This window comes from Megalobrama amblycephala, linkage group LG22 (assembly GCF_018812025.1).
Source record: "Megalobrama amblycephala isolate DHTTF-2021 linkage group LG22, ASM1881202v1, whole genome shotgun sequence".
Classification (NCBI taxonomy): domain Eukaryota; kingdom Metazoa; phylum Chordata; class Actinopteri; order Cypriniformes; family Xenocyprididae; genus Megalobrama; species Megalobrama amblycephala.
Window position 1 is genome coordinate 8,604,071 of NC_063065.1, and position 24,560 is coordinate 8,628,630.

The following is a 24,560-nucleotide window of genomic DNA, read 5'->3' on the forward strand; positions in this document are numbered from 1 at the left end:
GCCGATTTATATACTCACACATGGAATTTGAACACCGACTGTAATCGCAGACTGAACGCAACTGGCTCTGACTGGACGCGTTTGAGCGCGATCAGTCATAAGTATCAATATACATTCATAATCGGCCTTACAATCGTTAAGTGTGTGCTTAATACTGCTTTCTGACAGACTGAAACTGGCGGGCCATTGTGCCAAAGAGAGGTGTGTGTATGACACACTCGGGCCAGGCCAGGATTTTGCCGAACAGTCTGTGGTCCGAATCACTGCTCTTGGCTCTCACTCTTTTGTGTGTGAACTGCTTTGGTGAGGAATGATGGGAAGAAAGAGGCCACACCAAACAACAGAGATGCACAGAGGACTATCACAGCCACAGGGCATCTCATAACAGACAATTAACAGATCTGTGGAAACTTTGCGACTGACAACATGGTATTTATTTTTTGTCAGGTTTGACATCCAGCAGTGAAGTTTTTGAGCATGTAATGGCTGTACCGTTTCTAAGTGTTTGGAGAGGTCACAGAGGTCAGGTACAATCTTTCTGACTTTAATATTATATATATATATATATATATATATAATATATATATATATTTATACACATGCACATGCACAAGGATATCTGTATGAGACTAAGTGCATGTTTGACTGGTTTGACAGTGCCATAATATTTATGTAAATGTATGATTATCATGAGCGATATGAAAATATGACTGTTAATATTCATATTCAACACACATAGACAATTAAAATGTTAATCTCTCATAGAAGAGCAGTTTAAATAAACCCTCAAAAGTAAAACATCCAGGCACAATTTGGAGGGGGTGATTGTTTAATTACCATAAAAAAAAATGTCACAATGCCAAAAACAACCTTAATGGACCTAAAATAAGTTTAATTTTCTTTATGCAAATTACAAAATATAATTTTTTACTAATTTTGGCATAAAATGTGACCTAGACTCTGTAAATTAGATGTATTTTGTTCATGAAATGGAATCACAGAATATGTGAACAAAATACATAATAGAATTCACAGAATAATTATTTCATGGACAAATGCATCTTGTGACATGGATCTAAATTATGAAATGGAATGTTTAAAAACCATTTAGTGGATAAAATGCATTTTGTGATTCACAAAATCACATTTTTACATTTTAAGTGAAATTAATCCGAACAGCATTGTTGTCAACATTGGATTTTTTTTTTCTTTTAGTTTTGTGGATTCCTGTACGTGTGAGATTGTGTAATGGAGAGCGAGAGATAGCAGTGGTTGTGATCGTCTGAGATAGGATTTGATGCACCTGGATCTGAGGAGAGCTCCAACTGCGTCTCAGATAAAGGGTTTTGTGATTCACTGGGTCAATTATCATTCTAATCTGACCTGCCGGAGAGGCTTTGGCAGAGATGCACGTGACGATACTGGCACGCGTGCGTATCCGCCGGAAGCACAATCAAAGGTTACGTGTTCTTTTTTTAAAGCCTCATATCATCCACCATTCCACCTCGCCAGCAGTCACCCACCATTTATCCCACTCCTACCCACAATCCCCTCTGAGGAACTGCCAGAGACAGAGGAGCTGCCACGCAGGTCGGCCGGGCCACCATTACACACCGACTGTTTTATCTACTTCAAACGGTCGGTAATGGAGAAAGACAAAACCGAGTCAGCAGAGAACCCTGCGCCACCGTGTGTGAAGAAATTTTTTCATACTCTGTGACCCCCTGTGGTGCCGTTCTGTGAGTTCCAGCCAGACTCTCTCTTTCTCTGTCTCTATGTGGGTGAACCGTCAGCGCAGGAGCCACCCTCCCAGGCTTTGATGCGTTTTTAATTGTCACTGTTTTAAAGGTCAGATTTATGACTATTACTGGTGGAAGTAATGTGATACAGTTTAGAGGCAATTTGACCAGTGAACTTTTCATGAGGTAAAGGAAATTTCAGCCATTCAAAACCCCCAAATCTCCCAAACTGCAATGATTAAACTCGGAAGTACAGTAGCTTTATAAAACTGTTTCCTCTCCAATTATTATTGATGAACAGGCACAGAGATTTTCTTAAGGAATAATATATATATATATATATATATATATATATACAGTCAAACCAAAATTTATTCAGACACCTTGAACATTTCATTCATTAATAAAGTTTATTCACTATAGTTTAAAAAAAATGGTAATAAAATATGACAAGATCTCAGAGTTAAACTGTGTCAGAAAAAATTAATCTTAAAGGGATAGTTCACCCAAAAATGAAAATTTAATGTTTATCTGCTTACCCCAAGTTTCTTCAGTTGAACACAAATGATGATTTTTAACTGCAACCGTTGCCGTCTGTCAGTCAAATAATGCGAGTGAATGGGAACTCGAACAATAAGATTTAAAAAAACTTGCATAGACAAATCCAAATTAAACTCTGCGGCTCATGACGACACATTGATGTCCTAAGACACGAAACGATAGGTTTGTGTGAGAAACCAAACAGTATTTATATCATTTTTTACCTCTAATACACCACTATGTCCAACTGCATTCAGCATTCGCTTAGTGAGGTCTGATCGCGCTCTGACAGCGGAAGTGATGTCTAGCACTCATTGAAGTATAAGCGCGAGACATCACTGCTGTTGTCAGAGCGCGATCAGACCTCACTAACCGAGTGCTGAACGCAGTTGGACATAGTCCTTTTGCTAGCTAGCTAGCAAGCTAACTAGATATCAGCCTGTTAGTATTGTTTGAAAATATCATCATTCGGTATAGCCAAAAGTGTCATTCGGTAAAACTGAAATTTTGGTTAAAGCGAATGACTTTTTGGTGACAAATTGTCCAAAATTGACAAAAGCAGTATTAATTGATTATTAAAAAAATCAATAATTTTTTTAAATGTTTTTTATGCACATTTCAGAGATTTTAATAAAAGTAAATAATTTTAAATAAATGTTTAAAAAATGAAATTTTAATAAAATAAATATATTATATTAATATTATTCAAAAAGAAAAATGTATCCACCTCAAGCAAGTTTGTTTTTTGTGCACATTTTGGATGTTTTATGCACAATTTAATAACAAAAAGTATTATATTGTTTAAAGGGAATAATATAACTAGAAGAATATTTTCATTTTATTATAGATATAATTAATACATTTCCCAAATATGCAGAAAAAGGTAACCACTTGCTTGAGGTGGATAAATTTTTTATTTGGTCTGTGCACTCTAAATATGAAAGAGCCACAGTGGTTACAACTTTCACTTCCATTTTTATTCTTTTGAACATATGGGGTGAAAACACTGTTTTATTTGCATATAATTTTTTTGCATAATTTGCAACATGGATGGAAATATCTGCAAATAGCACAAAATGTCACATTTGGCCATATTTATATACACATGTGCATGCATCCAGTGAAAAGCCACTGTGAGTATAAAGATTGGACACATTTCTGAGTGCACGAACCTGTCCTTGTGCATTACAAGAGCTTAGTGACATTGTTAGATTTCTCGAAAAGCATTTTCCAAAGTTTGTCCTTCAGCAAATCACTGCACAGCATGCGTTGGCCTTCGAGCCGAGCCGTAAATGGTTTCAGATTGCCATTAAGAACCATTTACCGAGGTCTCAGAAAACCATGGCTGATTCTTCAACTCTGTATGAATTTTATAAGCTCAGTCTGCTTAATGGTTTCTATGAGTACAGGTCACACAGAGACTGAATAGCCAAGTGAAAAGATTTATCATACACATCCCTACAGTATCGACACACTTTCCTTTCTGACAGATTCATCCTTACAGAACCCTTAATTTAAAGTGACTCTGAGGCTCCATACAGTAACCCGTTTAAATTTCACGGTTAGCGCTGTGGCTGCCATAGGGACACATGAAAGGCCACAAATCTTGGATGACTCTCTTTGATGGCTCCGTTGAAATCCCCCAGTATCCCCAGTGCGGCTGTGAACTCACATGTCAAAGAGAGTTATTCCATTGTCTATTACTCTCATGTGTGTTTTCAAAGGCACTGATTTATGTTCTGCTATGTTACACTTTAATGAAATTTCATGTCCCTTCCCTTGTCTGTCAATAAGATGGAGATAGCTCTGGTAACACAGTGACATGTGCCGGCCCAGCGTGGTAGCATTGTTTCTTATTATAACTCCGCCATAATGAGATGGAGACAATATGAAGAACAGGCCAAACTCACGCTTACAAAGTGCTGTTGTTCATTCCTGTTATGCATTACCGTTCAAACTCTATCATTTTACAAAAATCAATGACTGTCTTCTAACTTAAGTAAGTATTTCTGTAAAAGGACTTTATTAGCAACATTAGAGTTAGTCTAAACTCAATGAGGGATTGAGAGTGTGTTCATTTATAAAATTTTGTTTTACTTAGGGAAGGAAAAAAGGGCTGTTTAAAAAGACTTTGGTTGGTGGTAGCAACCATGGCTATTACTCACCTGTTTTTCAGCAGGACTATTGGATGACACCTTGCCTAAGTAATATTCATGAGACATGCTGATGATAATGTGCCCCGCCCACTTTTTAGATCATTTCTATGACCCTGCATTGAGGAATCCATTTTCAATTACAGCAAAATTCCTAAGAAATTGGGAACATGTTTTGTTTAAAGGTGCCCTAGATTCAAAAATTGAATTTACCTCGGCATAGTTGAATAACAAGAGTTCAGTACATGGAAATAACATACAGTGAGTCTCAAACTCCATTGTTTCCTCATTCTTATATAAATCTCATTTGTTTAAAAGACCTCCGAAGAACAGGCGAATCTCAACATAACACCGACTGTTACGTAACAGTCGGGGTGTACGCCCCCAATATTTGCATAATGCCAGCCCATATTCCCAACATTATGAAAGGTATTACACAAGGGCAGCCAGTATTAACGTCTGGAGCTGCAAAGCCGAATCATCAGACTAGGTAAGCAAGAACAACAGCGAAAAATGGCAGATGGAGCAATAATAACTGACATGATCCACGATAACATGATATTTTTAGTGATATTTGTAAACTGTCTTTCTAAATGTTTTGTTAGCATGTTGCTAATGTACTGTTAAATGTGGTTAAAGTTACCATCGTTTCTTACTGTATTCACGGAGACAAGAGCCGTTGATATTTTCATTATTAAACACTTGCAGTCTGTATAATTCATAAACACAACTTCATTCTTTATAAATCTCTCCAACAGAGTAGCATTAGCCCGTTAGCCACAGAGCACTATCAAACTCATTTAGAATCAATGTAAACTTCCAAATAAACACTGTATTTGCGCGATTAGACATGCTGCATGACGCACACTTTGTAAAGATCCATTTTGAGGGTTATATTAGCGGTTTGAACTTTTTTGTTGTTGTTTAAGGCAATCGCGAGCTTTGGGGGCGTGGAGCACAAGATTTAAAGGGCCACACACCCTGAATCGGCTCATTTATAATGATGCTCCAAAATAGGCAGTTAAAAAAATTAATTAAAAAAAATCTATGGGGTATTTTGAGCTGAAACTTCACAGACACATTCAGGGGACACCTTAGACTTATATTAAATCTTTTTTTAAAAAGTTCTAGGGCACCTTTAAAAAAAAAAAATAGTTTTACAGAAACCAATAAATGAAGAAACACCTGGAAGAAAGTATTATGAAGAACCTTGGGGTCCAAACATCATATGGACAAAGGCCATTTTTAACAACATCTTGTTCCACTGAAGAAAGAAAGTCATAGAGATTTGAAACGGCATGAATGGTGAGTAAATCAGAATATTCGGTTGCACTTTATTTTACAGTACGTGTACTTAGTACTTATAGTGTATTTACCTATTAAAATACTGAGCAATACAAGGTAACTACAGGGGTTTAGGTGTAGGTTCAGGGTTAGTACCTTATTACCCAGTTATTATGTACATGGGGAATAGGACTGTAAAATAAAGTGCTACTGAATTTTCATTTTTGGATAAACTATCATTTTATGATATTTAATGTAAATCGGACAGTTCATCATGATATGATCTGATATCGATTCTCATAGCCAGTGATACGATATTTGTCGATACCTCAAAAAAATCAGCGATACGATTATGATTCGATTTGAATCAGGGGAATATATCGATATTATATTATGTGCCAATTTTTACACTACCAGTTACATTTTTATTAACTCACAAATGCAAAGAAAATATGTAACGAACATTTCTCTGAAAATACCTCAAGCGTAAAGTAACTTTAGTTAGTGTGTAATGTTGCTGTTTGAGCATAAACAACGTCTGCAAAGTTACAACGCTCAAAGTTCAATGCAAAGGGAGATATTTTCTTTTAAAGAATTCTCTCTTTCAAGACTACAACAAACGGCTGGTAGGGACTACAACAAGCTTCTTCCCGGGTTAGTAACATCACTAACCCTAAAATTTACATAAACCCCGCCACCGAGAACACGCAACAAATGGGGTGAGGCCATGTTGGGCTGCTTTAGAGAAGAGGAAGAGTTGTTGTAGTAGAGTGTTGCCGTCATTTTTCGCCGGACTGCTCCATAAACAGTCATTCCAATGCTGGATTTGCACAAAAGATTAACATGATGGCACATGCTAGTCATTGAGTTGAATCAACTCCACATCAACTTCATAAATTTATCTACTATTCATTCAGAAATGTCCAGTTTCATTCTAAAAGTGCTAATTTCTTCCTGAGTCTCTCCTTCAGTATCCGAACAATGTAAGGCTGAACACCGTTACTGACAATCCTCATTTTGGCTGCGTGAGATTCTCCAGCTTTGTTGTTGTTGAGCAACCGAAGCGCAAGCTGTTAAAGCTCCGCCCTCTTCTGGAAAGCGGGCCGGGAGAAGCAGCTCATTTGCATTTAAAGGGACACACACAAAAACGGCGTGTTTTTGCTCACACCCAAATAGAGGTAAATTTGACCAGCTATAATAAATGATCTGTGGGGTATTTTGAGCTGAAGCTTCACAGACACATTCTGGGGACACCAGAGACTTATATTACATCTTGTAAAAGGGGCATAATAGGTCCCCTTTAAGACACGTGCAACAGATAAAGTTTCATGGCGATGCATTGCTGGCCCGATGTATTGTTACACCCCTATTTTTTAGAATAGCAGGAATGATCTAAAGAGGCGTATGTGTTTCCCTCAGTCTCGTCACTGTCATTTAAGGTGTCTTGCCTCACACTGCTCCAGACTCCTAGGAAGAATGTGAGTGTGTTAGAGGGTGAGTCAGTCTCCATTAGTCTGTCTTTGCGCCTTTTCGCCTTTATGAGGTCTGAGCGTTTGGGATGAATAATTGTGCCGCTCTATGTCAGCTCCTGGCGCCACGGCTGTTTACACTCTGGCACCTGCTCCTTTTTAATTAGCTGCCGGGCCAGATCATCTCTTAATCGATTTTGAACATTAAGAAACAAAAGGGAGTTGTAGATGATGGGGGCCCGGGCATAGAGGCGGCCCCCACCTCTTACAGGGGGAGGTGGGTAGAGAAGCCACCCCCTAATGAGCCGGGGCATCTTAGTGTCACACTCGCACCAAGCCTCATCTACAGACACACAATCATCTTCAGAAATGGTCCAAAACTTTGGTCGGTTTTATTAGCTCATCAGTGCACCCAGCACGTTAGACACCAGGACGACTGAGTGGAAAAACGTTTTTTTTCTTCTCGCTTCTTTTTTCCATCTTGATGCAGTGCTAAGGGTCATTGGAGATCTTGAGCCAAATACATTTCAGAAATAATACATTTAGTTTAAAAAGTTCAGATGACCTACTTTACTTTACTAGGCCAACGGGAAGCATATAAAACATTTGCTTTGTTTAATTGCTCTTTACCGAACGTGGTGGTTTGCGCCGATTGCGCAACCTCGTGATCTGTAGCACGCCGGTACGTGTGCATCTAGTCTGTTGAGAGAAGCTATTGAGCACAGACTCTGTGTGCAACGACGTGCTCATCGATTCCAATTACTCTAAATCTCCACATTACCGTCGGCGAGCGGCAGAGACAAGAACATTTGCAGTAATGACCGAAAAATCAAATTGCGGTGATTGTTTTACTGTTCCTTGGTAAACAGAGATGTTTGTTTAGTAATATCTTCCCATCTATTGATTGAACTGAAGGCATTATTAACCCAGCTGAGGGCTCAGCCACGTAGCACTAACGGAATGAACATCAATTGCAGAAGTCAATCATCTGTCACTCGTCTTGTCAGCACGCAAATGCAGGGACCTGACCCAGATGTAGGCTACTCTAATCTATGCATTCTTTTGCCTTAACCATTAGGCCTTTAAATAAGAACATGCGACAGGAGAAAACAACAAGGGAAAAGAAAAGGTTAAGTAAAATGGAATGAAGAGTAATGTAATTAGAAAATAATGTAATTAGAATCCAACATTAAAGCTGTTTCTGTGCTTGTTTTCAAACAAACTTGTTTTCAACTCCTTTCTGCTGTTGGTTAGCCAAACAGATAGTCCCACCCCCAAACTCACACTATTGGTTGAACTAATGTTGCTATGTTGGGTTGGTTTGAAAGTACAACAGAGCCAGTGTTTACACTTATTGGTTCAGCTTTAAAATTTCTGTGTTGGAATTGAAAGTAATCGGAAGCAAGTATTTTAATTTTAATTAATTAATCATTTTTAAGTATTTTATTTTATTTCACTCAGCAACAACACATTCAATTGTTCAAAAGTGACAGTAAAGACATTTATAATGTTACAACATTTTTCTGTTTTGAATAAATGCTGTTCTTTTGAACCAAAGAATCCAGAAAAAAAAAAATTTTAAAAAAAAAAATATGATGAATTAATTATTATTTTTATTAATTATTATTAGCATTTGATAATAGTAAGAATTGTTTCTTGAGTCTTCAAATAATCATAATTAAATAATAATCATATTATTCATGTGGATCATGTGACTGGCTAGAGTAATGCTAAAAAATGTAGCTTTGTCAGAAAACATTTTAAAGGTTGCATCTAGTGGTGAGGTTGCGAATTGCAACCAACGGTTCAGTCCACCGCTCACCCCTCCCTTTCGAAGCACATAGAGAAGCTACGGTGGCCGACACAGGACAACGATTTCGTCATCTCATACAGCTGAGAGTAGCCAGTCAAGCAAACGAGCTCTGTAGAGCAGTTTGTCCATTTAGGGCTACTGTAGAAACATGGCGGTGCAAAATGCCGACTTCCATGTAATGGGACCTGCGGTGTGAGATAGAAATGGCTCATTCTAAGGTAATAAAAACACAACGGTCCATTATGTAAAGACTTTATACACCTCTGAAAACATAGTTGTGTATATTATATTGCATTTATGTAATAGATCCACCTAAATATTACACACTGGACCTTTAAATTGTAATAATATTTCATAATATTATTTTTTTATCAAATAAATGCAACCTTGTGAGGATGAGACTTCTTTAAAAAACATCAAAATGCCTTACCAACCCCTATTGAATTTAATTCAGCATAATTTCGATCAATATAGGTCTCAAAGAAGACATCTTAAACTCTCTGACTGAAAAAGGCTCATAATAGCCTAATGACACAATGACAAGCAACGCAGTCTTTTACAATCCCAGTGAGGTCCTAAATTTACTGACAGCTCGGGGGAGCAGGGGCTCATTTCTCTATGGCCAATAAATGGACGGTCGATTCAACAGGCCACTGGTTCGAGGCTGCTCTAATTCACCAGCCGTGTCATAAATCTCCCTGCTCGACTGCTTTTAACACACGTGCCACACAGGATGTGTTTATTTGTTTCTCTCTAGCCGTAATTGCATTTCAATGATTTCAGTTTTCATTTACACGGTTATGCACAATATTTTCTGTAGTCAGAGAGTGGGTGTCCTTGCAGAAATCCTGGCAAACCCTCTCAGAGTAGGCGATCGGGAGCTTGTAACCCGTAGGCCGTGTGTAATCCACACTGGTTGTCGCTTTGTGTTGTGGAAAGCCTAAGTTGATGTGTAGTGTAAAAGAAATCTGTATTTCCAGTTCCAAAACTCTACTGAATGTATCTTTTACATGTTTTAATAAAACATCCTTTTTTTGAAAATAATAATCCACATGATGTACTGTATACTTTAAAAGATACTGCAAAACAACTATTCCAATATGAAACTGAAAAAATTACATATTTGCTGTTATGAATACTGTTATGTACTGTTACGAATATGAAATGCAAATAAAATAACAAATTACTTTTTTCATTTTGTCATGGTATCCTATGTATTTAGCACATGTGACACATTGAACATTGGTTTCAGTGTGGGTAACACAAATTCAAGTCTGGCGTACAACATTTCCAGATCTTGCTTTTTTTTTTTTTTTTTTTTAAATACATATCTATATAAAATAACATAATTTATAAATTAAAAATATTATTGATAGCTATTTAATATTTGGTTATTATTAATTATTATGTTTAATATATATATATACGTATATATTTAATGTATATATGTATCTATAATATATTTAAATATCTATTTATTAATTATGTTCTTGACATTTGCATTCGCTAATTGTAAACGTAACAGCAATAAAATTATATAATTAAATAAATTATCATATATATTATTATATAATAAAATTACATATAGTTCAATAAAGTATAATAAAATTTATTTATATATATATATATATATATAAAAGGGTAATTTTAAGTGTTAACAATGAGATTATGTTGTTTTTGTAATCAATTAACACTGCTTTTGTCATTTTTTACAAGATGGACAAAATTTTTACCGATTGACAGTTTTACCGATTGACGATATTTTCAAACAATGCTAACAGATATCTAGCTAGCTAGTTGGTTTGCTTGCTAGCTAGCTAGCTAGCTAGCAAAAGGACAGTCAAACCTTTTATATTAAGTACGAGTTTTTAAAATATTTCAACATTTTCCATGTTTTATAGTAGTTGTACCGAATGACCTGATGTTTCGGGACATGCGTATGAGCAAGTGAAAACATGAATTTTCCAAATAGTTAAGAGAGAGTTAGTTACTTTGCTTCACAACCATGTGGTTCTTTGGAGGTGTCTGAATGATGTCACATCCTGTCACATGATATTGACTGCATGACTTGATCCAAAATGGTCCCTTTATATTGGTTACTCCGAATGACATCAATGAAATTCATTTTTCCGGACATTCTTTCTCATAACAAAGCAACGACTTCTACACATAATTGTAATACCATTTTGCACTATGTTGATATATGATGTTATAAAATCATGCCAGAATAAAAAATATATACATTTTTTACATTTTAAGATATTTTAATCACAAATGAAATGGCTGTATTGGCCGTTGGACGGTTAAACCAAATGACGTTTTGACACTACAAAATCTTTAAAATACCTTTATATGTAGCACAAAATAATTAAAACCTTTTGGATTCGATAAAAGCAATCAAGTTGTACTACCTTACATACTTTGGATGTTATATCTTTGTTTTTTATTATTATTAAGGCCTTTGGACAAAAAAATGACCCGTCACGTCATTGACCCGAATATGTATAATAATGTTGCATCTAAAATAGTAAGAATACTACATTGAGCTGCATATAGGCCTTAAATATGCTCACAGTTATTAATTGCACAACTCTTATTAAATGTGCTCACAGTTTGGTGTTGCGCGTGTTTTTACTTTAATATTCAAAAGTCTTTCAATATGGCCATTTGTGCGTTGTTTGGTTCCAGACATCATTGTGATGAAGCGTGGCGCTAATCTAACAAGTTACAGCAGGATAAAAAAGCATTTCTTACTAATCAGGGACAAGGCCATATGGATGGAGTTTGATTACATTAACTTTAATTAACATTACTGTCATCTGTGTGTGATTAGTGGACAGATGTTGGGTAAGGCCTGCAGTCTGTGAAGGTACTGTAATGTGGATCTCAGGTGCTCGCGCAGCCTCTCTCTGGATGTTTGGCATTTCAGCGGGGCTGGAGCGAGGGGGGATTTTCATTCCTCTTTCTCATTCTTTTCACGAGCGGATGGGAGGGGATTTATTTAACCTGCTGCTCGACACAGCTGGTGGCCATAAGAGGGAGCTCTGGATATGTCTTTCTTCTGGAGAGGAGTGTTTGTGTCTTTGGGAGTGTTTTATGCCAGTTTCAGCCCATGTTTTAGAGAAATGTGTGAAATGTGATGCTGGGCTGTTGGCACTATTAAAAAAAAAAATACTATGGCAGTACCATGGTTGACTTATGGTACCAGATGGTAACACCATGATACTTTGATTATTTATATAGTAGTGTACTGTTACTGCTTAGGATTACAATATATCATGGTATATATAAATTAAAGTACTTAAAGGATTAGTTCACTTTCAAATTAAAATTTCCTGATCATTTACTCACCCCCATGTCATCCAAGATGTTCATGTCTTTCTTTCTTCAGTTGAAAAGAAATTAAGGTTTTTGATGAAAACATTTCAGGATTTTTCTCCATATAGTGGACTTCAATGGACTCCAAACGGTTGAAGGTCAAAATTAGTTTAATTGCAGCTTCAAAGCGTTCTACATGATACCAGATGAGAAATAAGGGTCTTATCTAGAGAAACCATCTCTCATTTTCTAAAAAAAATAAAAAATAAAAATGTTATACGTTTTAACCATAAATGCTCATCTTGAACTAGCTCTCTTCTTCTTCTCTATTTGAATTCCAGCAGTGTAGACACTGCTAAGTTTATTACTGCCCTCCACAGGTCAAAGTTTGAACTAAATTGTCATATACAATATGCTTGTGCAAGTATATAACAATTAGTTCAAACTTTGACCTGTGGAGGGCAGTAATACACTAATTCTAATAGAGAAGAAGAGAGCTAGTTCAAGATGAGCATTTCTGGTTAAAATGTATTAAAAAAATGTTTATTTATTTTTTTATTTATTTTTAGAAAATGAGCGATGGTTTCTCTAGATAAGACCCTTATTTATCGTCTGGGATTGTGTAGAACAATTTGAAGCTGCAGTGAAATTAATTTTGACCTTCAACTGTTTGGTGCCCATTGAAGTCCACTATATGGAGAAAAATCCTGGAATGTTTTCATCAAAAACCTTAATTTCTTTTCGACTGAAGAAAGAAAGACATGAACATCTTGGATGACATGGGGGTGAGTAAATTATCAGGAAATTTTAATTTGAAAGTGAACTAATCCTTTAAATAAAATACCATGGTATTATATCATATTGTGTTTTTGCACAATTTGTCCGCATACACACTTGTATATGTGGTTTACGTAATGGTTTTATACTGTACAAACTGTATATTCTATCTATCTACACTACACCTACCCCTAAACTTACCCATCACAGAAAACTGTCTGCATTTTTTGAATTTCAATAAAACACAGTTTAGTATGTTTTTTAAGCCATTTGGATTATGAGGACACAGGAAGTGTCCTCATAAACCATGTTTACGTTGTAATACCCATGTCATTATACACATATGTGTCCTCATAAACCATGTATACAAGAACACACACACACAAACACACATGTTTTATGGCAATACTGTGGTAATACCACAGTAGCCTACTATTTTATTATCTCATTCATATTACATGATTTTTAAATATTATTACCATCATGTTAGTGTCCAGACATTGATGATATTAGCATGTTTTTATCCTGCAGTATATATTTTTGATAATGTGTTGTTTTTGTTAGGGTGAGAAAATTAATAAATAAGGGTTTAATTTCACACTGAGTTTAAATTATTTTGTGTTAAATGTGTTGAATATCTAATTGCAGCGCTGACAATAATATGCACATTTTTGGTATATTATTATTGGTGATTAGTATGTGTTGTAGTGATTTGACTGATTTGTTGGGAAAAACAGCTCATATGAGTTTAAGATGGATTTGGAACATGTTTCCTTGTTTGTTTATTGTGTTTTATCTTTAACCAGTTCGGCTAAGCAGAACCCAACCGGGTCTACTAGCTAATATTCCCATCAATAACATGTTTTGACCGGCTTGGCCACTACTAATTCACTGACACTATTGAATGAGAACTGAAATGAGCGGAGGATGACATCACTGTTTTCTCCAGAGCTCATAATTGATGAACTTTACACATTGAACCAAACTGAATCAACACAGAACTGATTTCAACTAAATAATGACTGTTTAATATTGTCTTTACAGCAGAATTGAATTCTGTTTGCATCAATGAATTATTATTTTCCTGTTTATCACTGTAAAGCTACTTTGAAACTATCTGTATTGTATAAAGTGCTATCTAAATAAAGGTTACTTGATAAATGATGATTGTGGATCATGTAGAATTCATGAGAGACTAAAATAATTTTCCTTGATCGTCTTCAGATTTGTCGCACATTCTCAGAACGGGAGCAGTTCCGGTTTGTGTCAGATGAAGTCAGTGAGGCCTGGTGTCAATGACGCTCCGGTTCTTCACACACCTGCTGGAGATCCAGCATCACACCTCGCAGCCGCAGAGTCGGACTGTGACCCAGGTAATGAAGCTTCCAGAGCGGAAGATCAAATCACTTTCACACACCCTGAGCCTGGATGTGTCGGACTAACAAACACCATAAGCTCTGCAGTGAACTGGGGAAGCATATGTCCGCTGGAATATTTGTAGCAGAAGAAAAAAAGGGGCAGAGAGAGAGAGAGAGAGTGGGAGACGGCCGAGTTCCCCCAGTATTCTCAGCAGGCAGGAACATCTCGGGGTCAGCGGCACATATCTGCACGGATTATCACGCTGTCACACTCCGCCTCACGCCAGCGGATAACAAGCCAGCCTGCTGCTGAAAGAGGAGGGGGCACAAGGAGAGAGAGAGAGAGTGACAGAGACGACACACACGTCCACAAACACACACACACACACAACATATTTGCATAACACACGGTCAAGAGTGTGTGCTGCATAGAGAACATGAACTTTCTTGTGGCCTAACTATGTAAATAACGTGATTTAAGACACTGTTGGTCTTTACACTGCAACTTAATTAGTCTTTGGTTTTCCGTTAAAAGTATCTAATAATCGATAAAACGTGATCGATTTACTTGAGACTGAACACTGCATGAGATGTTAGGATTTTTGTTTTAGTTTTTATCTAAAAGTAAAAAACTACCAGTGCAGTAAGAAACTTAAATAAAAGATACAGTCTCTGAAAACTAGTCATAATATTATCGTATGCAGTGTTGCATACATTTATGAGGAATTTTATCAATTTTAACTGCAAAATACTTTTTTAACTGATAAAAATACTTTTTTTTTGCTGTTTACTTTTTAATTGCTGTTAACAAAACATACATAATAATTACAACACATAATTAGTAAGGATGTACCAATGTTGACCAATATTATAAATGTACAGTATAATGTCTTCTGTTTAAAAAAAAACATTTAAATCTGAATTTTTACATTCATCAAAATATTTTAACTTATGAAAAAATCATAATTAATTCAAATGAATTGAAAAAGAGTTTGAATTAAAAAAATATGCCAAAATCCCGTCAAAAAACATTAATATTCTTGTATCCCAACAAATTGGCATATTTGCACACACTTTAGTGATCTTATGTGAATGTGAGCCCTTTTTAATCTTTTCTTTTTCCCTTTTTCTATTTGCTGATTAATCTATAATATATAAATTATATTATATTATATATATATCTTTTATTGAATCCAAAAGGTTTTTAATTATATTTTGCACATATATGTATTTTAAATATTTTGAAGTGTCAAAAGGTCATTCGGTTTAACCGTCCAAAGGCCAATACAATCATTTCATTTGTGATTAAAATATCTTAAAATGAAATAAATATATATATTTTTTTATTTTGGCATGATTTTATAGCATCATATATCAACATTGTGCAAAATGGTATTAAAATTATGTGTAGAAGTCATTGCTTTGTTATGAGAAAGAATGTCCGGAAAAATGAATTTCATTGATGTCAATTGGAGTAACCAATATAAAGGGACCATTCTGGATCAAGTCATGCGGTCAATATCATGTGACAGGATGTGACATCATTCAGACATCTGCAAAGGATCACATGGCCATGAGGCAAAGTAACTAACTCTCTTTTAACTATTTGAAAAATTCATGTTTTCACTTAATCATACGCATGTCCCGAAACATCAGGTCATTCCGCTATAAAATATGAAAAATGTTGTAATATTTTAAAAACTTTTATTAAATATAAAATGTTTGATTGTCCTTTTGCTAGCTAGCCAGCTAGATATCAGCCTGTTAGCATTGTTTGAAAATATCGTCATTCGGTATAACCAAAAGTGTCATTCGGTAAAACTGAAATTTTGGTTAAACCGAATGACTTTTTTGGTGACAAATTTTGTCCATCTTGTAAAAAATGACAAAAGCAGTGTTAATTGATTATAAAAACCACAAAATCTCATTTTTAACACTTAATAAAACTTAAAAATTAATTATATCTCCATTGTGTTTTTTATATATATATATATATATATATATATATATATATATATATATATATATATATATATATATATATATATTAAACAATTGGATACTATAGCGTGAAAGTGTACATCCTTGTCCTTTTTTGAACCAAAAATATATATATTTTTTTTATCATATTAAAAGCGAAATCAAGCAAGAAAAAATAAGCCAAATCAGATATTATTTGCTTCCAAAATCGCCTCAAAAATCTTAATATATTATGCATCCCTACTAATAAGCACATTTTACAGCACAGTCACTTTTTAGTGAGATCATGTGAATGTGTGGCCTTATTCACCCTTTGTCTGTGTATTTTGTGCAAAAACATTGTGGTTTTGTATGTCCAAACACTGAAAGGACCCTCTAAAAAACATTCCGCACAAATAATCAAAATGCATTTACATTTATGCGTTTGGCAGGCATTTATATCCAAAGCAAATCGGAGAACAGCTTTTTTTGTATTGTAATGCAATAAAATCGGCATCACAGATCTTTAATATAAAAGCAAACAACCCCAGACCCCTTCAATATATGCGTGTTTGCTTTGTCCACTTGGCTTGTTTGTCCACTTTTCACCGCGAACAGACAAGCACGCTCGTAAGATACGTAAAGAACGAGAGCTTTTCCTCCCCGCTGTGGAAATGTTGCTTGGCATTTGCAGTAAACAGAACAGATGGTGTGACTATGCAGGCCAGTAATTTTCAAATCAATAGTGCAGCTCACAGGACCAACTGTGTGTTCTGCCGGAGGAACTCCATGACAGGCCCAGAGGAGATTCGCTCAAGGCGCGACAAACACACACAAAGGCGGCGTTTCGCTTTTCTCTCCCTTTTAGAAAACACACAAACGTGTGGTGCAAAAAAAGCCTTCAAACATGCTCCATCTCCATCCGTATCTTCCGTGGATCTCATCTCAGACCTGACACTTATGCCCCATAGCTCTTCGGAGAGCAAATAAAGGCAGCCCTCATGCGATCAAACGAAAATCTCCATATGATGGATCCGAAAGGTACGCGTTTATGACCCATCCGTCACTCCGCTCCCGGTGCTTGGTAAATAGCCCGCTGTACTTATTAAGGCTCTTGCTGAGTTTCAGCTGATTGGCAGTCACTGGGAGCAATCATAGAAAGATACAGATGCCCATTAGGACGTACACATGTTGTCATGGCACTTCTGAGAACGACAGAGGGCTGTAAACGCTAATAAGACCATCAGTTAATGCTGCTGGCTCCGAATGTGGCCTTGGGGTTCTATTTGCTGATGCATCTCTGAGGGATTTGTTCATGGAAAAATGGATTTTTTTTACATTAAACAATTGGCGGAATCAGACTAAAATGTGAAGGCGGACAGCCTTGTGCTTTTTCGAACCAAAAAGACGTCATATTTCTATTATATTAAAAGCAAAAACAAGCGAGAGAGAGAGAATATATTGGGAACTAGAAAAGAGAAAGCAAATAAACAATCAAACAAACAGAAGAGGTGAAAAGGAAGACGAAGAGAAAACAAAAGAAAAAAGACCATCAGATTTCCGCGTGACCCTTGGTAAGATGCAAACAGCCCACAGCCGCAATGCAGAGAGCCACACGCCGTACGTCACAAGACAGCTTCTTTAGATCACTATTTATGGTTCATTAAGTATTTTCTGAGCTGTGTTGCTGCGTACATGTTATGTTGTGGAGGAACAAACAGCATCGCCTGACCTCTGTCTTAATGATGCTTCATTCTGCTTGTGCAAATAGCCATTCATCATATGCGGAAGTTGTTTTTTAAAGGTGGCTTTCCGTCATTGTGTCTCTCTTTCCTTATATTGGATTTGGGTGGTTTTACATGTACAAACGAGGATTGTGTCAATCATAAAGGCTCTTTTTGGTTTCCTTTTCATGACAAAATCATCCGTCACGATTCGTTTCAGCCGAGACATTCTAGCATTCATGAAATGAATTTGCTTTGTTGTTTGGTTTCATTTTCAATAAGTGGCTTTTTGTTTGATCTGATCTGATTTGGAGATGGTGTTGTACGGTTAAAGCAGGGTTAGATAAGCAGCAGAGAGAAGGGGCTGTTTACTGCTTGACTTTCAGTGTATTTTGTGTCAGGTGATGTTGACCATAAATGTCAGAAATAATTCCCACTGAAAGAATATGCAACAAAAGTGGGCGAGGCTTGGTTGAGTAGTATGTTGAATCTTGCAGCTATGGTAAAGGGGCGTGACATTTCCCAAATATGCTAGAAGCGGTTAACTACAGCACACTGGTCCAGCCAACCAGTCAGAGTCATAGACTGTAAAAAAAAAAAAAAAAAAAGATGGATGACGCATCTCCACTTCTTTCACTAAAGGCTTTCACTAGTCGGCCATCGGGCAGTTTTTCTTCATCGGCCGATTAAGTTTTCTCAGTGTGTTCTTGCACCATCGGCTGAAGTTGGTCCTCGTCTGCTTTTTTTTGGCCGATTCGACATGTTGAATTGGCGTCGGAGCTCGTCGGGCCATCTGATCATTCTGATTGGCTTTTCAGCTACTGCCGCCTACTGGTTTGGAAAGGCATTTCATCTTACGCAGGCGCAGAACAGACATGCTACTTGGCCATCGGCTGTCGAGTGTTAGTTTGGTGTGTCAGGCCAACTTTGGACCCAGACACTGCCGATGTGAGCCAACCCCCCAGTCTGCTTTCGTTGCCACCAGTTTTTTCGGCGTCGGCTTGGTGTGTTCCTGCCTTAATATCCCAGAGCTGTTTGGAGCCCAAGTTTGCGCAGTAGTTATCCTGAGGTGGAGCTGCAGTATCAAGGTCCCGCCCACACTCAATCGCTGTAGATCATGATGTTACACCCCTTTTTAATAAAAAAAAAAACCCATTGGAAAAAATAACACTTGTGCATACATACATCTGCATGATAAGAATGTGGCGACCAGGGCGGGCGAGAGCCGTGAGGGAACGGCGCAAGGCCGGTGGCGCGAGAGTTAATGAGCTCCACCTGGGAGGTGCACCGGCCTTGAGTCTCTCACGGAGGAGCTCCGGAAGCATAAAAGGAGGAGCGACGACAGTGAAGGACGAGAGAGGACCAGGCCTGGACTTTATTTTATATTTTATTATGTTTGTGTGGCCGGCAGACGTCTGCGAGGGTCTGCCGGCATTACTTTCGGTTCCCGCCTCCTTCTTCCCGTATATACGAACTACATTACTAAGAACTACCTAAAATGACAGAAACCATATTTGTAAAAAAAGTCATTTAAAGTGTAAGTGGATTTTTTTTAGTTTGGTTCACGTCCCATTTAATTACATGGAGAGGGCGGGGTTTATGACCTATACTGCAACCAGCCACCAGGGGGTGATCAAAATGTTTTGGCTTCATTTTTCAGGATGTGTGCAGCACACTTGGGCTGCGTTCCACACACGAACTTCCCTAAGCACTTCCCCTCGGAGGAATCCCTGCCGCCATTTTGAAGTTTGTTCCACTTCGTGAAGTGGATGAGGGAAGTTTATATGGAACAACCCTCGTCCCCTCGATTTTGTCCGAGGGAGCGAGTCTACTCCGATGTAAACTTCAAGCAGCTGTATATCGCACAATTCAACTTGATTTTGATGTTACAGCAAATCGCGCTTAACTGAACTGTATGATATATTAATTATTTTGAGAATTAATCGGATAATAGTGTATAATATGTTAATTATGGTGAGATTTAATCACATTATACTTGTATATACATTATGTTCATTTAGGCTGCGGCCCCTTTAAATGCTCACGCTCCCCGCCCACGGAGCTCGCGCTTGCCTTTAAAGGGTTAGTTCACCCAAAAATGAAAATTCTGTCAGTAATTACTCACCCTCATGTTGATACAACCATGTAAGTCTTTCTTTCATCTTCGGATCACAAATTAATATTTTTGTGATTAAATATGAGCGGTGGAATACACCTCCATTGGCTTTAAGGGGGCCCAAACTTGTCCGTCCAGTAAGTCAGTGAAGAAAATGTTTAAATAGTCCATGCCACTACAGTGGCTCAACCGTACGTTTCTCAAGCGACGATAATACTTTTCGTGCGAAAAAAAACAAACAAAAGAACGACATTATTCAACTATTCATTTTCTCTCTTGTAGGCCTCTGACGTAGCTCCATGACGCATGCGCGAGAACTAAACTGACGACGGTCTTCTTCTACTACTACTTGTTACTGGCTGCTCACTCCTTAGGAGTATTACCGCCACCTAGTGTTCAAGATGAAGTGCTGGCATAGCCGCGCTAAACTTTGTTTACAAGCAGGTGGCGCGCGCGCTGTATGTAAGCTATTAGAATTCGACATTGATCGTGCTTTTGGTCTCGCTCTAAGTAATTGTTTACAATGGTTAGAAAGTGTGCATTTCCTGGATGTCCGAATCGTGAAAAACTAACGAGTAAACGTAAAGGTGCCTTAACATTGCCACAAAATGAACGGCTTACCTTTCACCGTTTCCCATCAAATGATCGTGAGCGACTGAATCTATGGCTGCTGGCTGTTCAACGGGATGTTAATTTACCGATTAATTTCGTCAAGCACATGAAGTTGTGCAGTGAACATTTCTCTCCAGACGACTTCAAATCAGTTCAACAAAAAAGATTACTGAAATCAACAGCTGTGCCCAACTTGTTTATACAGACCAAGGTAAGTGGAAGCAGTTTGTGGTAATTGTTAAAGTCATGATACACTCATTTAGTTTTGTCTTTATTTGTATATGGCTATATATTAAATAAAAAAAAAACATAATACATGATACAGTGAATTTTACAGTGTCTGTGTATTCAGGTTCGAATAAGTAAGGTTGGTTAAAAAAATTCAAGTCTTCATCTACGTCCAAATCTGCCGACATATTTACAAATAATGATTTTTACATACAGCGCACACGCCTTCACCTGCTTGTAAACAAAGTTTAGCGCGGCTATGCCAGCACTTCATCTTGAACACTAGGTGGCGGTAATACTCCTAAGGAGTGAGCAGCCAGTAACAAGTAGTAGTAGAAGAAGACCGTCGTCAGTTTAGTTCCATAGACAGTAAAAGAAATGGACACAGCGACCCCATTGGAACTCAATTGAGACAAGTGAAGCCCATTTTAGCGATTTTTAGCACTTCCGTTTCTGACGCGCAGACTCAAACTAAGCTTGATGACGTCCGCAACCTGTCTGACAGATGTAAATCTTCTAGTAGCTGTGTGTGAAAACTGCCATCGTGATTAAATGAGAGACGGCAGAGACGGCAGAGAGAGACTTGCAGAGACGGCGAGCTTGAGCGGGGAGTTCTTTGGCGTGAGTAAGCAGGAGTAAGTATTCTGATTAATTATTTTGTATAGTATTTTAAAATGTAACGCCAGTACGCCATCTCTCTTGACATCTCCCCGATTGCCTGCGAGCTTCTCCTCCTGTCTGTACGGTAATTTCTCTACTGTGCGACAGAGAGTCGAGTGGTTATGACGCAATCGTTAGCCTATTTTTACAAAAACTGTATCTACGGGGCCATAATGTAACATAGAAGGTAATGGAGCCCTTTATACATTGTCGTGTATCTTTAGAAATAAATAATGGACAAATGGAGTCTTTAAACGCCTCAGATGTAAAGTTATTCACTGTCAAAGTGACGCCAAAATGAATGGGAGTCAATGGGGATGCTAACGCAAGTGAAGTTCTGCTACAAGATGGCGGCACCCGGCCGACTTCAACTTCCGGTCGACTTCCTTGGGCACTGTTTAGTTCTCGCGCATGCGTCATGGAGCTACGTCAGAGGTCAAGAGAGAAAATGAATAGTTGAATAAAGTCGTTCTTTTGTTTGTTTTTTTCGCACGAAAAGTATTATCGTCGCTTGAGAAACGTACGGTTGAGCCACTGTAGTGGCATGGACTATTTAACAATTTTCCTTCACTGACTTTCTGGACGGACAAGTTTGGGCCCCCTTAAAGCCAATGGAGGAGTATTCCACCGCTCATATTTAATCACAAAAATATTAATTTGTGATCCGAAGATGAAAGAAAGACTTACATGGTTGTATCAACATGAGGGTGAGTAATTACTGACAGAATTTTCATTTTTGGGTGAACTAACCCTTTAACAGCATAAACAAAGTTTACACAGCTAATATAACCCTCAAAATGGATCTTTACAAAGTGTTCGTCATGCAGCATGTCTAATCGCATAAGTATGGTATTTATTTGGATGTTTACATTTGATTCTGAATGAGTTTGATGGAGCTCTGTGGCTAAAGCTAACATTACACACTGTTGGAGAGATTTATAAAGAATGAAGTTGTGTTTATGAATTATACAGACTGCAAGTGTTTAAAAATGAAAATAACGACAGTCTTGTCTCCGTGAATACAGTAAGAAATGATGGTAACTTTAACCACATTTAACAGTACATTAGCAACATGCTAACAAAACATTTAGAAAGACAATTTACAAATATCACTAAAAATATCATGTTATCATGGATCATGTCAGTTATTATTGCTCCATCTGCCATTTTTCGCTGTTGTCCTTGCTTGCTTACCTAGTCTGATGATTCAGCTGTGCACATCCAGACGTTAATACTGGCTAACCTTGTCTAATGCCTTGAACATGAGCTGGCATATGCAAATATTGGGGGCGTACATATTAACGATCCCGACTGTTACATAACAGTCGGTGTTACGTTGAGATTCGCCTGTTCTTCAGAGGTCTTTTAAACAAATGAGATTTATATAAGAAGGAGGAAACAACGGTGTTTGAGACTCACTGTATGTCATTTCCATGTACTGAACTCTTGTTATTTAATTATGCCAAGATAAATTAAATTTTTAATTCTAGGGCACCTTTAAAGTCAGTATTTAAATTCACTATTAAACTGTAAATTCTAACTCTGTTCATGCACTGAAGTCCCCAAATATTCTCCTCCATCTGGAAATGGATGATCTCAGTGCGTAGGTGGTCTGCCATGGAGAAAAAAGTTTAGTTTGCACCAGTTTAAATTCCTAGATGACCTTAACTTTTGATGTTGTTCTGTGCCTAAAACCAGCAGACTAGACAAGCAACGTAGATCAAGTAGACAAACAACTGAGAGCAGTAGAAACTGTTCTGGTGCCTATAGCTACGACTGATTTAAGCTGTTTCTTTTTGAGCAGGCACACACATGCAGCCACAGCTAATACATACGTGGGTTAGCATGCAGGCTAATGTGTGTTATGCTTCAAACGATTCCACTGTTAACATGCAATACAAAGCGCACTGAGAATCGTCATTGACAGACAGAAAAAAGGTTTTAGTTCTTCAGAACAATCTGAACTCGAAGCATTCAGCGCTTTTAAGCCATCACTCAAGGCTACGTCAGTTAGCATGACCGTAATCATATCTTTATGTTCATGATAAATATTACTGTCATCTCCACGACAACAATCTCTCACATCGCCGTTTTAATGAGAGACAATTAATATTTATTCCTTTTCTGTCTGCAACTAAAGCGTTTCATATTCCACACATTTTCTGTGGAATAAATCAAGTCTCCCTCATATTCAGAGCTATAAAGGGGCTCTTGCTGGAAAAGCCACGCTGCGCTTCAGGCAACTTAATTGTGCCGTGGTGAAAAAATGAGGCAATTCATCCATTAGTTTATAAAGGCCTTTCCCTGGAGACACCAGAGAGTGATTTAAGGTCAATGACACTGATTCTCTATATGTGTTTTTCTTTTTTCTACCCTTTCCTCACACTCCCTCTCTTTGTTTGAAGAGTAACACCGATAACATGCTTTGCTAACATTAAAAGAAGCCCCCTAGTAATCCCCTATGCAATGTATCATTGATTTTTCAGGTAAATTGGATAGATTTTGAATATTGGATTATATTTATAGTGGCCAATATTTCACTGCAAGACTATTGAAAATGTAAAAAGTAATGTTTGTAATATGTGTGCAGTCTGTTTCAGATCTTGTCAGGTGATCCAGATCGTGTCCAGCCTAGTTTGCGTCACTGTCACTCAATAGCGCTCAAAAATGAATAGATATTCATGAGTCCATATTTTTATTTCACAAAATGTATTGTGTCTTGTATCACTCTGTAGTCTCTCTATTTACATTATTCAGTATACATATATGTATATGTTATATTCATATATGTGTATAATATATATATAAAA

The 24,560-nt window shown here is 37.3% G+C and overlaps 1 long non-coding RNA gene across 1 annotated transcript in view; it reads left to right on the forward strand.

The window, feature by feature from the left end:
• Positions 1 to 15,582, forward strand: part of LOC125258028 — a 90,745-nt gene extending 75,163 nt beyond the window's left edge. Inside the window, exon 3 of the long non-coding RNA XR_007182496.1 lies at positions 14,318 to 15,582. This is a non-coding gene — a long non-coding RNA (uncharacterized LOC125258028). The remainder of the gene's footprint in view (positions 1 to 14,317) is intronic.
• The last annotated feature ends 8,978 nt before the right edge of the window (positions 15,583 to 24,560 follow it).